The sequence below is a fragment of the Manis javanica genome, chromosome 11 (genome assembly GCF_040802235.1).
Source record: "Manis javanica isolate MJ-LG chromosome 11, MJ_LKY, whole genome shotgun sequence".
Lineage (NCBI taxonomy): Eukaryota > Metazoa > Chordata > Mammalia > Pholidota > Manidae > Manis > Manis javanica.
Window position 1 is genome coordinate 96,828,294 of NC_133166.1, and position 14,098 is coordinate 96,842,391.

At 37.4% G+C, this 14,098-nt stretch overlaps 1 protein-coding gene across 8 annotated transcripts in view; it reads right to left on the bottom strand.

Moving 5' to 3' along the window:
• The window catches only part of LPGAT1 (lysophosphatidylglycerol acyltransferase 1), an 80,200-nt gene that overhangs the window by 63,889 nt on the left and 2,213 nt on the right, over positions 1–14,098 (bottom strand). The gene's annotated exons all lie outside the window — the stretch shown is intronic.

Consider the following 14,098-nt stretch of genomic DNA (forward strand, 5'->3'; position numbering starts at 1 on the left):
GGCAAAATTGAAGCTATTATATAGGTGTTTACATAATAAATTTTTTTATGGACAAATTTCAAACCATAAAAATAATTGAATACATACAACTTTTTGCAATACTGGTCTACTAATGAGAAGAATGGACTTATGTCTTGGGAGGGGTAACATTTCAACTTAATTTGGCTCAAAGTTAGTATTTTCTATTATCAGATTGATTGCAAATGGTCATCTGTAAAAACTTCCAGAGTTGGGGAGAACTTAAAAAACAAACAGGCAGCGGGCTGGACTTGGCCCAAGGGCTGTAGCTTAACTACCAACCTCTGCTGAAAAATATAAAGGAAGAACCACCATCCCTGCCCTTAAGCAGTTGACAAGTTAGAGAGACTGGAACAGGAAACATAGAACAATGAAAACCTGAAGCGGAATTCTGAATGTTTTATGCTGTGTGCAATGAATCCAAATCAAGTGTCTTTTTTAACACCCCAAAATGTGGCAGGTATCTATGACAGCAGCTCTTTCAGCACTGAATGAAAATATCCATCACAAAAAGCAATTATAGATTCTTTAGTGCTTTTAAGGGATTTCTTATTAATCAAGAACAGCAGCTACCTATATTTGAAAAATATTAACACATATCTATAAGACACATTATTTATTCACCCACAGATGGCACTTAAGATATGTGTGGATTCTTGTCCTTCTGAGAGAACTCCGCAGCACTGCAGGAAATTTAGCCCACAGAGTAGGCACCACAATCACAGAGTAGATGCCAAAAAGGTTCAGAAAGGGGGAGACGGTGGAAACTGGAGCAGTGGAAAAGGATATCACGGGTTTAGATAAATTGGTAGAAATTTAAATAAACCCTGAAGAACAGATTTTAAGGAGAGGAAGAACGTCAGTTAAGAAAAGGCAGAGGGGCTGAGGGAGAGCAGCCTTACTAAGAGTTCGGAATAGGACCAAATTGTGGAGGCCCTGCCTCGCTGCTGCCTCTGCCACCACAAGCCAGCAGTTAAGCGCTCTCCACGCATAGAGCCCTGGTAAACCATCTCTCATTCAACGTTCACTAGGAACAGTTTCCTAAATACTTTAGCCATACGAGTGAATGACCGTGGTTTCATCAGGTACAACCCTAAGTGGGTCAAAATCTAGACTTTTCCATCTAAAAAATTAACAAGTTTAAAAGCCGCCTCTCCTGACCTAAATTCTCTCCTGCCACTATCACCTCCTATGCCTTCAGAGCCAAACTTCTGGAAAGTCACACATTCGTGTTTCCATTTTATCTCCTCCCATTTGTCATTCATCTCCAACCCACTCCAACCGTCTTTCCAATTCTACACCTCAATGAAGCGGCCTGCTCTTGCCAAATGCAATGACAGGATGAATCAGCCCCCATCTTGCAAAACGTGAACTCTCAGAGGCATTAAGCCCCTGCCGTGAAACACTGTCGACTTCTGACACCACACTCCTAGGGTGACCTTCTTCCACTTCTCTAGCTGCTCCTTCTGGGGCTCCGCCAACCTCCCGCACCTCCAAGGGCTGGATCCCGGATTTTTATTCTGGGCCTTTGATCTCTCAGTACTTACAGTCCCCCTAGGTTATTACATCCCCGTGGCTTTTAATACCACTGATAATTTCCCAATTTCTCTCTCTAGCTCAGGCTTCTCTCCTGAGCTCCAGACTGCACATCCATACGTCTATTCCAGAGCCTCACTTAGCTGCTCCTCACCTAAGCTATCCTAATTTTTATCTTTCCTCTCAGTGTTGCTCCTTCTCTGGGCTTCCCTATCCACCCGGCAGCTCACACCAGAAACCTCACGGCCAGCCCTGTCACCTTCCCTTCTGCTGCATCCCCTATGTCCAGTCCCTCGGCGAGCCCTGGCCAGCGTTCCCCTTGGAAACTCTCCAGTGAGCTCACCTTCCATCTCCACTGCCATCACCAAGGCCAAGCAGCTGTTGCCTCACCTGGACGGGGTGCGAATCTCCAGAGGGCGCCCTCCCCACACTCCCTCTTCTCTCTAATCCATTTCCAGAGTACAGAATCACAAACACTCTTATTTCATCATTTCCTTACTTAAACTCCTCGACTAGTTTCCCTTTCGAATAAATTCCAAAATCCTTAATATGACACGGCCCCATCAGCTCCCCCGCCCACCCCTGCCCGGCGCACTCCGTGCCCGGCCAACCTGGCCTTTCTTTGGCTCCTCAAACATGGAAAACCCTTTCATCCTCTGCTGCCCCCGCCAGCAGCGCCTGGCCGATCCCCACTTCCTCCTCACCTCCCCATGGAGGCCACTCCTCCGACACCGCCCGTCCACAGGGACAGGCCTCCGCGACACTCTCACGGCACAGTGATCAAGTACAATGATCTTCGCAGCCCACCGACAGATGTGATCACACGGTCACGTGACTCCTGGCATCTCCCACACGAAAAAGTCAAGTGCGGAACAGGAACTGTGCTGTTTTACTTGGCCTGGCAGAGCAGGCTTTGAAGCAACTTATAATTTATAGACATAAACTAATATTTTAGTTAGACCACAGCTTAAATTACTAACAATGAATAATTTGCATTGATTAAAGCCAGAACTGTATTAACACTCTTGGCGATGCTTGAGTATCCTCAAATATTTCTAAAACCATCCTGTAGCTTTTACTTATTGAAACATAACTTTCCTTAAAAAGTTAACATAGTTGTTTTCCTAGGCATTTATATAGTAATAATAACAATAATAATAACTTAAAAGTTATTTATAAAGTTTCAAACACCATGCCGTTCACTTTATATTTATGCTTCACAAGAGATAAATATAACCTTTTTGTAGCTAATGAAGCTGAGGCTCAGAGAAGTTAAGAAACTAGCTCAAAGTTATACAAGTGGTGGTAGCAGGACCCAAACTCATACTAACTCAGAAGTCAATTTTTTGATATATCATGCTATCTCTAATATCATGCTTATTTAGTAGTATCTTATTATTCATCAAAAATACATCTATATATAGGTATCTGAGGCTTAAAATGGCTCTAAATCATTATTTCAGCTATAAAATACCTGCTTGATTCAGTCTCTCATATACAAAAACCAAATCTATCTCACCTATAAAGAGCCTGTGACTCTTACTCAAAATATCCTTGTTCCTTATCCACATAATCTATACTTTATTCTGTAAAATATATTTAGCTTCCAGTTAATTTTCTTCTCTGCAAGGAACTCAATTAACTTTAAAAAATGGAACCATCACATGACTGGGAAATGTGAATATTGATCTCTGCTTTTCAGAAAACTTTTTACAAGTACATTTGGGACACATAGCTCATGGCAAACTCAACTATTCCCCAAACCATCCACCAAAATAAAAACCATGCCAAAGATCCTTTTGGTAAGAATTAATCTAAATCACACTCTCTAGAACACTACAATAACTTTGCTAACTGGCAGTAGACAGTCAATAAACATCATCAATCATGCAAGATATTTCTACAATTAATGCCCTGTTTTCTTGAGAGAGTAAACAGGAAATTAAAAATAACAATATTTCTAAAATAATTGAGGTCTTTGCAGAGAAACGCATAACGAGTTAACATTTCCTCAGGACAGAGGTAGGAAGAGATCATTTAACCCAGTTGTGAATATTAATTCACAGTGATTCCAATTAATTCCAACTGTCTTTCAACAAGTGCCAAGATCATTCAATGTGGAAAAAAGAGTCTCTTCAGTAAACAACACTAGGACACCTGGCTATCCACATGCAAAAGAATTAAGTTTGGACCCTCCCTTTTACCATATATTCATATATTCAAACTTAATACAAAATGGATCAAAGACATAAATATAAAAGCTAAGTTTTAAAGAGAAAAAACATTGGTATAAATCTTCATGATCTTGAATTAGGCAATGGTTTCTCAGCTATGACACCAAAAGCACAAACAACCAATGAAAAAAAGATAGGGTGTAGTGTGCAGAATATAGAAAGAATCTTATACCTCAACAACAATTCAATTTAAATAACAAAACAAATTAAAAACCGGCAAAGGATTTGAGTAGATATTTCTCTAAAGATACACAAATAGCTAATAGGCATATGAAAAGATGTTCATCACCATTAGTCATTAGGGAAATGCAAATCTAAATCACAAGCTACCACTTCACATTTACTAGCGCAGCCAAATTAAAATAACAACAAAAACCCAGAAAATAATATTAGTGGAGATGTTGAGAAAGTGTAACTTTTCTACACTGCTTGTGGGAAAGTACAATGGGACAGCTGCTATGCAAAACAGCTTGGCAGTTCCTCAAAAAGTTAAACATAGAATTATCATGTGACCTAGCAATTTGACTCCTAGGTCCAAAAGAATTGAAAACATATGTTCACACAAAAATATGTACCTTAATGTTCACGGCAGCATTATTCACAATAGCTAAAATGTGGAAACAACCCAAATGTTCAACTGATGAATGTATAAACAAAATGTGGTATATCCATGCAATAGACTATTAATCAGCCATACAAAGAAATCAAGTACTGACAACGTGTTACAATGTGGATGAACCTTAAAAACATCATGCTAAATGAAAGAAGCCAGACACAAAAGACCACATATTGTATGATTCCATTTACATGAAATGTCCAGAAAGGCAAATCCGTAGAGACAGTGATTAGAGACACAGATTAGCAGTTGCCAGGGATTGAAGGGAGGAGGAAATAAGGAGTGACTGCTAATGTGTTTGCAATTTATTTTGGGAGTGATGAGAAGTTCTGGAATTAGGAGTGATGGTTGTACAATCTTGTGACTATATTAAAAACCACTGAACTGTACATTTTAATATGGTGAATTTTATGGTATGTGAATTATATATCACCTTAAATACATATATTATATATTAACACTAAAGCTGTACTGATTGTAGTTGTTTTTTGATGATTCAGAAACATCTTACTGATTTAAATTTACAGATGTTTTCTCCTTCAAGTGTCAAATAGTGCAAACGTCTAATTAATGTCATGCAAATGTATTTTATATACATGATTCATAATGGTTTCTTAAAGTTTAGAGAGTAAACCAAAGTTTGGAAAAGGTGTTTTGCTAGCAAAGTTGGTCAGATATACTAAACCTGAGGAAAAAGTATAACCTTTTTACTAAAATTTATGCGTGCTTCTTATATTTTTTAATTATCTGTATTATAAAGAAATAGAAATGAACTACACTTGCCTTGTCATATTTAAAAATGAAAAGCAAAGAAAAATAACTGATTTTTAATAATCTAGATTTTACATGATTATACTCGTAAGGAGAAATGAAATGTTCTGCTAGTTAATGAGTATACAAACAGCAGGGAACATTTCACTAGGTTAGTAATACGGTGCATGAAACTTGAAAAACCTGTGACTACAGTTCTTACTAATGGCACTTCATTTTTCAGTTCCCATCACATGTCTCTGCTACATGAAATCAGTAGTTGAGGTCATGAACAAACTTTCAGTTTTTAATGGCAGAACTCATTAGTTTATAGGCACTACTAAGGCACATAAATGCAAAACTATAATATGCCTAACAGAAATAGACTAGTAACTGGTACTTGAGTTTTTTAAATTGAATGTCACCTAAGCTGTGAGGTCCAGGTGGTAATGTAAATGAGCAAAGCAGGCCCAGAAGAAGACAAGGGAGTGGGATCTTGAGTGAATTGGGGAGCTGGGGCCTCATCTAAAGGAGGCAGCCACCACTCAGCTCCAGCAAATTGATGTCTGGCAGGAATGAGGGCCCAGCATGGACAGATTTCTAATATCCCAAGGAAATTTTGGTTGTATATTTTATGCTTTGTGAAATCTCCCTAATTTTGAAACGTTGGCAACTAATTTTTTTATTGAAGTATAGCTGATAGACAATATTGCATTGATTTCAAGTATGTAACACAGTGGTTCCACAGTTACACACTTAAATCCTCATCCCGACTAAGGCAGTTACTATCTGTTGGCAACTAATTTTTTTTTTAAGTTGAAAATCTTCAAGCCCAATAAAGCACATCAGCTGCCAAATATATGGCCACTAGTTCACAAACTCTGATTAGAAACTCTTGAAACTAGTTTATAACAAATTATAAATATACTGTATTTAATATATGTAACATTCTTTATATATAGCTAATATCTGTAAATACGTTTTTTGAAGTTTGGGGGACATGGGTTATCCTTAAAGTTTTCAAAGTGGCCCACAGACCCTATAGCGGGGTATTAATGTTATATTTCATTCATATTCCTTACTGAAGTGTCAAAGGTTAACTTTTTCCACTCATTTTTGTGGCAGTTGATTACTGTAGACAAGTGGAAACAGAATGGTTAACTCCACTAAGTAGTCCAAGAATCAAAACAGTTTGGGAATGACTGGCAGGGGTAGGGGGGGAATTGAGAAGGCTGTTTCTTTCTTTCATTTGGATAGACCTTAAAGAAAATTAACTGGTGGTAAAATTGGTTGCCGTTTTATCAACCAGGAATACAGTAGAATGGTGACTGAGCTATCTGAATTACAACTACATAGTTGAATAAAAATCTTGTGTCACACTTTCTGATATGAACATGGTAGAGTTACAGACATGAATTTTCCCAGGAAATACACCCAGAAACAAGCAGAAAGAGGAAAAAGCTTCCCAAAGCTCCCTTTTCAGCACACCTGGGGGAGAGCAAAAATACAAAAACTCCAAGTCTATGAGATCAGGGCTGAGATCTCATAGCCTAATAAATAAGCCTAATATCAGACAGGTATGCTGGGTGTAGAGAGCAGAGATGGACACAGAAGTTGTGGCATTTGATAAGGAGGGCCTAGTAATGGCAGATCTCAGAAAGCAACATAAAAATTTCTTAAGGAGAGGGATTTATAATGGCACCCTGGGGCTGTCCCTCCAGTCACAGCTGCAAAGGAAGGAGTGGGTAGTCCAGAATTGGTGACAAAAAGCCTCCTAGACTCAGTCTGGTTTGGAGAGTCAGAAGACTTGCAGCAACATAGAGAAACATACTCAGGCACCACATGTAAAAAGGCTTTCTCTGAGGCAGAAATCTAGAAATCTACTCTGGCCCCACTCACTCCTCCTACAAATAAGACTGAGGAAACTCCAATTCATTAAATTACAGGGAATTAAAAGGTAACTGGCACAGGACTGAGTTAGAGATACTGTAAGAAAAATAGTAGAAATGAGCAACATACTGTGCCAACTGTCAAAGAATGCTCACTAGAAAAATATAACAATGGAGAAGATAAACATTGTAACTATTCTTGCATGAATTTATGAAAATCAGTGAAGTCACCACCACTGTGAAGATCACAAAGCAAAAATATAAAAACTCAAGGAAGAAATGTCTAGGTAACAGGAATATTTGAAAAAAAGAAGCATAAACTAGCAGAACTCAAGAAAGAAATGGAAGCATAAACAAAACCATCACATAAATTAAGAAACTGAAAGGAGAACAAAGAGACGAGACATTGCAGAAGACACAGTAAGAGGCATTCAATACAGAATCAAACACATGAAAAAGTGTTTAAAAGGATAAAAGAGAAAATAAGAGATAAAAAAAAGATATACAATGGGAGATCCAACAGACATATAATTAGGGTCACCAAAAAATAAAACCAAAACAATCAAACAAAATAAATAATTGAAGATATAATTAAAGAAAACTGTCCTGAAATAAAAATTGATTTAAGGCTATATATTAAAAGAGCACACATGTACCAGCATATCCTACACCAGCCTATCTTAGTAAAGTTACTAAATATTACAGAGAAAGAGAGAATCCTATGAGCACAGAGGCAAAAAATATCACATCATAAATAATGGGAAAAAATTTAGGCTGGCTTCATACATCTCCACAACATTTAATGCCCTAAGACATTTGTATAATACCTGTAAGATACTCAAGTAAAGAAAGAGCCAAGGATTTTATTATGGGCTAAGCCAACCTTAAAGTGCAAAGCAACAAAAAGAAGTTCTGAAAATGCTGTAGGGACAATATTCCCATATTGTTCCCATGATTCCTTATTGAGAAACTACTACAGCATGAAATTTAACCAACCAAAGGATGACTCGGAAAAGCTTCCACAAAGTGTTTGGGTGGGCATTACAAATATTTAATTGAAGAACTAAGACCGAAACAGAGGAGATAAAGGTAATAAAACAGAGCATAAATATCAAAGGCCATTAACAACATATAAATGTAAATAACAAAAACTAAGAGAAGGAGAAAGTGAGCAGTAAGTATAATAAGCTTACTGATTACCTTGATGTAAAATTAATATAGCTGGGAGTCAATGGACAGCCTCAGAGCTCACACATCAAGTGGTAGAAGTATAAGCATACATAACAGCACAAATGCAATACTACTGTGAATAAATATGATTGACTCTTGACTAAAATTGGGTGATGGAGAAGAGAAAGGGGAAAAAAGAAAAGAGAGGACTGAAAATAGAATGTTACCTTTGTTCACAGAAGAGAACTATCAAGACCATCAGTAAAAACCAAGAATATCATGTAAAGTAACTAGTAAGACAAAAAAACAACAAACCTTCCTAAATATCAGAACAACAAAAAAGATAAGAAAAACTACAGTGAACAAGTTAAAATGTATATATGTAAAAACAGAAAACATAAAATGACAGAGCCCAGGCAAAACATATCTGACATAGCAATAAGGTAAATGGATCCAACTCATATTAAAAGAAAGAGATTTTCCAACTGATTCATAAACTTCATGTTGATTATTAGAGACTCTAAATTAAAGTAATTTTAAAAGTTTGAAAACAAATGGATGGGCAAAGACACACCAGGCAAATGTAAACAAGAATGAAGTAGAAATTGTTTTGCTCAGCTTTCTGACTCCAGAATCTGAGGTGTTAACCACTACCAGCACCACGAATATCACTTCATGTGCTTCTGTAATAGTCCATGTGAATATATGTGCACATATGAATATGCTTCATGTATTTTTAAAAAAATGACCTACAATAAATTAGTTTTATATGACCTTTGAAATAAGACCAGATATCAAATTTGCAGTACCATCAGATTGCTGAGCTTAAAGCATTTAGTAATATCTACCTCTAATGGTACATTTTCCATTAAAAAAAAATCAAAACACTGTACTGAGAACTCCTCACCTGGGTTTGTTAAGGTCAGTTGTTGGCCTAACATCATGTAGTAACTCCTTACTATGATGACAATCTACTGTCAAGCACTCAAAAACTGAAATTCCAGTTGAACTGCTGATCTCTGTAAGGGCAGAGACTTAAGGAAGTGCTATTTTATCAAACAGCAGTATACTGCAAATACTTCTGTGGAAGCAACAATTTTTTTTAACCTCTTGCAGAAACCTACAGCTGTGATGTTGCTCTCATGTGTTGAAGTGTTATAGCTCTGGGAAGAGATTTCTCGCCTCAGAAACAAAAGAACATGTAGAAAAAATTAAGGAACACTCTAGGAATATTATATAAAGGTCAATAATGGCTCTTTAAATACAAAAATAAACCTGTGGCAACATCAACTCAGTTAATGCTTAAATGGAAGTAAAATCTCAGTGCTTTAATTTCAGCATCAGTAACAATAAGAAAAGGAGAGGGAAAATAATAGTACCAACCTGGTAAGATCAAATGACTGAAACACTCAGAACACTGCTTGGCTTATATTTCAATAAATGTCAACTAATATTATCATCACAAAGATAAATTTCAAACTGACACATTATTCAAGTCTTTTAAATCTAGTATAACTAATGATAAACGTAGTCCCAGAGAGAAATATTTCCCTAATGGAAAAAACAAGGAATTTAAAGCCACTCCTTCCCTAACTCCCTATACCTCTCTGCTACCACCTACCACTGATGGGAGATCAGGAGCCCTTCCTCTTTCTTCCCATGGTACGTCTCCATTAGAGCATTATACCAGAATGTTTTCATTGTTGGTGCACTGTCTTCCCCACCAAGGCTGCTATGAACTCCTTAAAGTCAGCAATTATGTCCTGTGCATCTCAACATCTCCAGGGCACCTGTTCTCACACAGAACAGAAGCTCAATAAAGGTGTGTTAAATTAACAAATATGGTCTTGCAGGAAACATATAAACGTATGCACGTGTGTGTGTGTGTGTGAAAAACATGATCCAATTCAAGGTTTGTATTTCGTGGAATGCAGTGACCTTGCTATCAGACCTTTCAAGAAGGCAGGTAGCTAAGGCACCTCAGTTGGGACCAAGAAAGAAAGAAGGAATCACTCAAGAAATTCTCAGACACGTCCAGAGCGCTCTGAGCAGCAGCCAATGAACTGGGCTCCAGGTTATAAAGAAGACCACAACTTTTTCTGTGAAGAGCTCACAGCCTGGTGGACACCCATAGGTAAGAATCAGGCCCCACCGGCAAAAAGAGATGTTAAAGTTAAAACTAGATCAAAATGTCTGACACTCAGAGTTATAAATTGCAGTGTTCTTTCTATTAGAACAATGCCTTTCAAACGTTGACAGGGCACACAGTGAAAAATACATTTTGTAGTTCTACCCAGTACAGATACATACATTTCTGGTCTTTTCTATTTAATTCTATTTTTATTTCACTTTGTTAACATGTACGTCTTGACATACTAAATTGGTTTATGACTCAAAGGTGGAAAACTACTGTTCTAGAAGATACATTTTTAAAACTCTAGAATTTCAAGGTCAGATATAAGTCTTAATAATTTTTCTCACACAGTGAATTTGTATCCCAGCAGAAAAAGTAAAACACTAACAAATAATCAAATAACAAAGACTAACACAGAGCCATGACAGCTGTCAGGGAATGGAAGGAAGCTAAACCTAATCTCCATCGGCTTTTCCTAACGCCACCCAAGTAAATATCCAATCTAAGAAAAACAGCAAAAACAGCTTGATGGCAACTTCTGTAGCATCCCAGTTTCCTTCCAGCTACAGTGTGGCGCAAAAGACTCTCATCCTATATAACAATTCTGGAGCGTCCACTTACAATGAATATTTTTTAAACAATTTGGTGTAGGAGACTTTAATTACGTATGTTTGGATGGAGAACAGTGAATTTACTAAAATAAATGAATCAAAATCAAAACAAACTATACTAAATAAACACATTTTATTTTTAAAAGAGCTGTCTCAAATTCGCCCATCTGCATTTAAACTGGGGGCCAGGGGAGTGCACTGATTTTTTCCCAGAGCTGAATAAGGCACGCAAATGCGGATCATTAGTTAAGCTAGCAGCTCTTCTGGTTTGCCCTTGAACCATCAGCACAAAGGCAGTATATGACTTTTCCTCAACACGATATGTTTGTACAGCACTTCCCACTAAAGGAAACATGGTGACAACAATCAGTGCTACATCGAAGTAGGCTGGCAAGGCACAAACCCCAATGTTCTCAGAGTCCTTTCAAACGCTGTGTCCCTCTGACAAGACGTAAAGACAGAAATAGGCAGATCAGAAAATCTCTTTCCATCTCTGTGTCCACAAGCAGTACTCCAGCTCTAAGAATACAAGAGTGCTCATTCACATTTTCGGGCTTATGAAGCTCACCATTCCCATCCAAAAAGTATGTCCATGTTTAAAGGACTCATTTTTGTGACATCTGCCTCAAAACAAACGACAGGTTCATAAAATCTTAATACATCTTCTGTCTTCCCCAAAAGAAATCTATGTAGCACTATGTTTAGAAAAATATTCTTTTTGTAAAGATAAAATGCATTTTCCTAAGAAAAAGGAGAAAGTCATACTATTTTTCAGCTCTGTCCAATAGAAATGTCTATTATGCTGTACATATTTATGCTGTCCAGTACAGCAGCTGTCCAATACAGTAGCCACTAGCAATTAAGTACCGAGCTCTTGAAATGTGGTTGGTGTGACCGGGACACTGAATTTTAAATTTTATTTCATCTTAATTAACTTAAATTTAAATGGCCACATTCAGCTAGTAACTACCATATGGGGCAGTGTAGGCTAGAAAATCAACATAAGTCCTCAGCAGCAGGCCTACCTAATTGACTTGTCTTAGATTGAATGTTACAATTTGAAAAAATGATATTCTATACCAATTTTATATTCAATTTTCAGCTCCCTAATTAATATTTAAGGTATCCTCAGAAATGGTTTCTCTACATTTGACAATTTTTATCCTAAAATGTGAACACAGTCAATTTGCTAAGCAGGATTCCTTTGGCAACATTCAATTTTCCATCTGTGAAACTTAAGCACAGGGAAAGGAAAAAAAACTTAAGTCCACCCTCCTCTTGATACAAAGGGAAGAAGTGAAACACACAATCCAAACAAAGGCTAATAGAACCCCCTAGATCCTTCTATGGGTACATCTGCTCATCAACCCCCACTTATTTGCTTCTTTAGACCAAGTGTGGATTTCACCAAAAGCCATGCCTTCATTTGTTTGACCTCATTTTGGCTGTGTTCTATTAAGATCAGGCCATGACTAGACCCCTTAAAAGTATTCTACCTGTAGGAAACCATTTAAAATAGACACATTACAACAGTCTATATTTAAATGAGACAAACTGATCAAATGGTCAAAATGCAGTAGCCTGAAGAGAGCAGATGCTTCCGAGAGACTAAAAAGGCAGTTAATACAAGACCACTTTCCAAGCAGGTGGCAAAAAAAAAAAACTGCACAATTATATAGTCAGCAAGGGAGAGACACCCAAGGAAATATACTTAAAAATACTTTGCAGCCATGCTGTGGCCATAGAATAACTAACTTAAACTTCCAGCAGCACCACTGTGCTCCTTGCAATCTCAAGGTCAATGTCAAATTAATTTTTTCCGCTTCTCATCATGCTAACGCTTATGCACAAATATACGACACATATAAGCACCAACATTTCAGTAATTTCATAGTGTTTAAGTAGAATGAACTTCTAGAACTTGTATCTAAAAATACTATGAGCTCATTTAGAACAAGCAAACTTAAGTATACTGTTCAACAGCCACTAGTACCACACAGCATATTTGGGGAAGCTCAAATGGTACAGAGCAAAGCTATTCTAAGAAGCAGAAGAGTACTTCACCTGAGTTCTCAGGTAAGGATTCAGCACCACAGGTGAGAACTCCATTTTTCTCCACCACTACTACTGCTACCACAGGGTTCTAAAACAGGACTAGCAGCTCACCCATTATATCCAAAAAGCACTGGGATCTCAACACACATGACAAGGAGGCAATGCATGCACTACACCAGGGGCTTTGGGTCTTGCAGAATAATAAACGGCATTGCCAGAAGGAGAAAAGGCTTCATCTGGGGCAACTGAGAGCACTCTGACCTAGCTGGAGTCTGTCAGACTCCATGAAAGCTGCGTGCTGTCAGTCCTTTTTTTCTCGTATGTATGGATAAAATCTGCAGATGCAGCCAGGGCAGGGAAGAGGGAGACAGAGAATTAAAATGGGGACTGCCATGCTGTTTGACCCTGAAAGTACCCACTTCGCTTCCAAGCTATGAACTATGGACTCCACTGACTGCAGCATCTGTGGCATTATCTCTACAGAGCTTGTCAGTTATGAAATTCTATGATAAAAGCCTCAATGTCTAAGACAAGTGCTAGAAACCTCAAGGCTTTTTTCATCATCCTAAACTCTTAAGGAAAAGAGTCAAATGAATATGACAATATAGAATTTTCACAGCAGAGGCACATGTTCTCAAATCATATAAAGCTTATACACAGAAAATAAACATTACTCCTCAGTTTTTTAAAAGTCTGCTTCAGAATAGCATTACTTTTTCCCAAAAATGCAATTTAAAGGCAGAAATAAAAATATACTTAAAGATATTCAGAAGATAAACTAGCTTAACATGGATAAAGCTTAATCTTTTTATATTTAATATTCTGATGCTGATTTATGAGAAAATATAGATTCTAGTAAACAAAAAAAACATGTAACAGAAAAGAAAGCCATTGTTTGGCTTGCCTTAAAATGTTAACACAGTGCAGTACTACACTAAATGAAAAAACTTATTAAACTATCTTAGCAGAAATACAACAGTCTTTTCTCTAAATTCCCAATGTTTATAGGCTAAATATTTACCTCTTTAGTTTATAAACCCTCAAGTCCTATCTAACCCACTCCTATTCCTCTAGAGTTTTTGCAG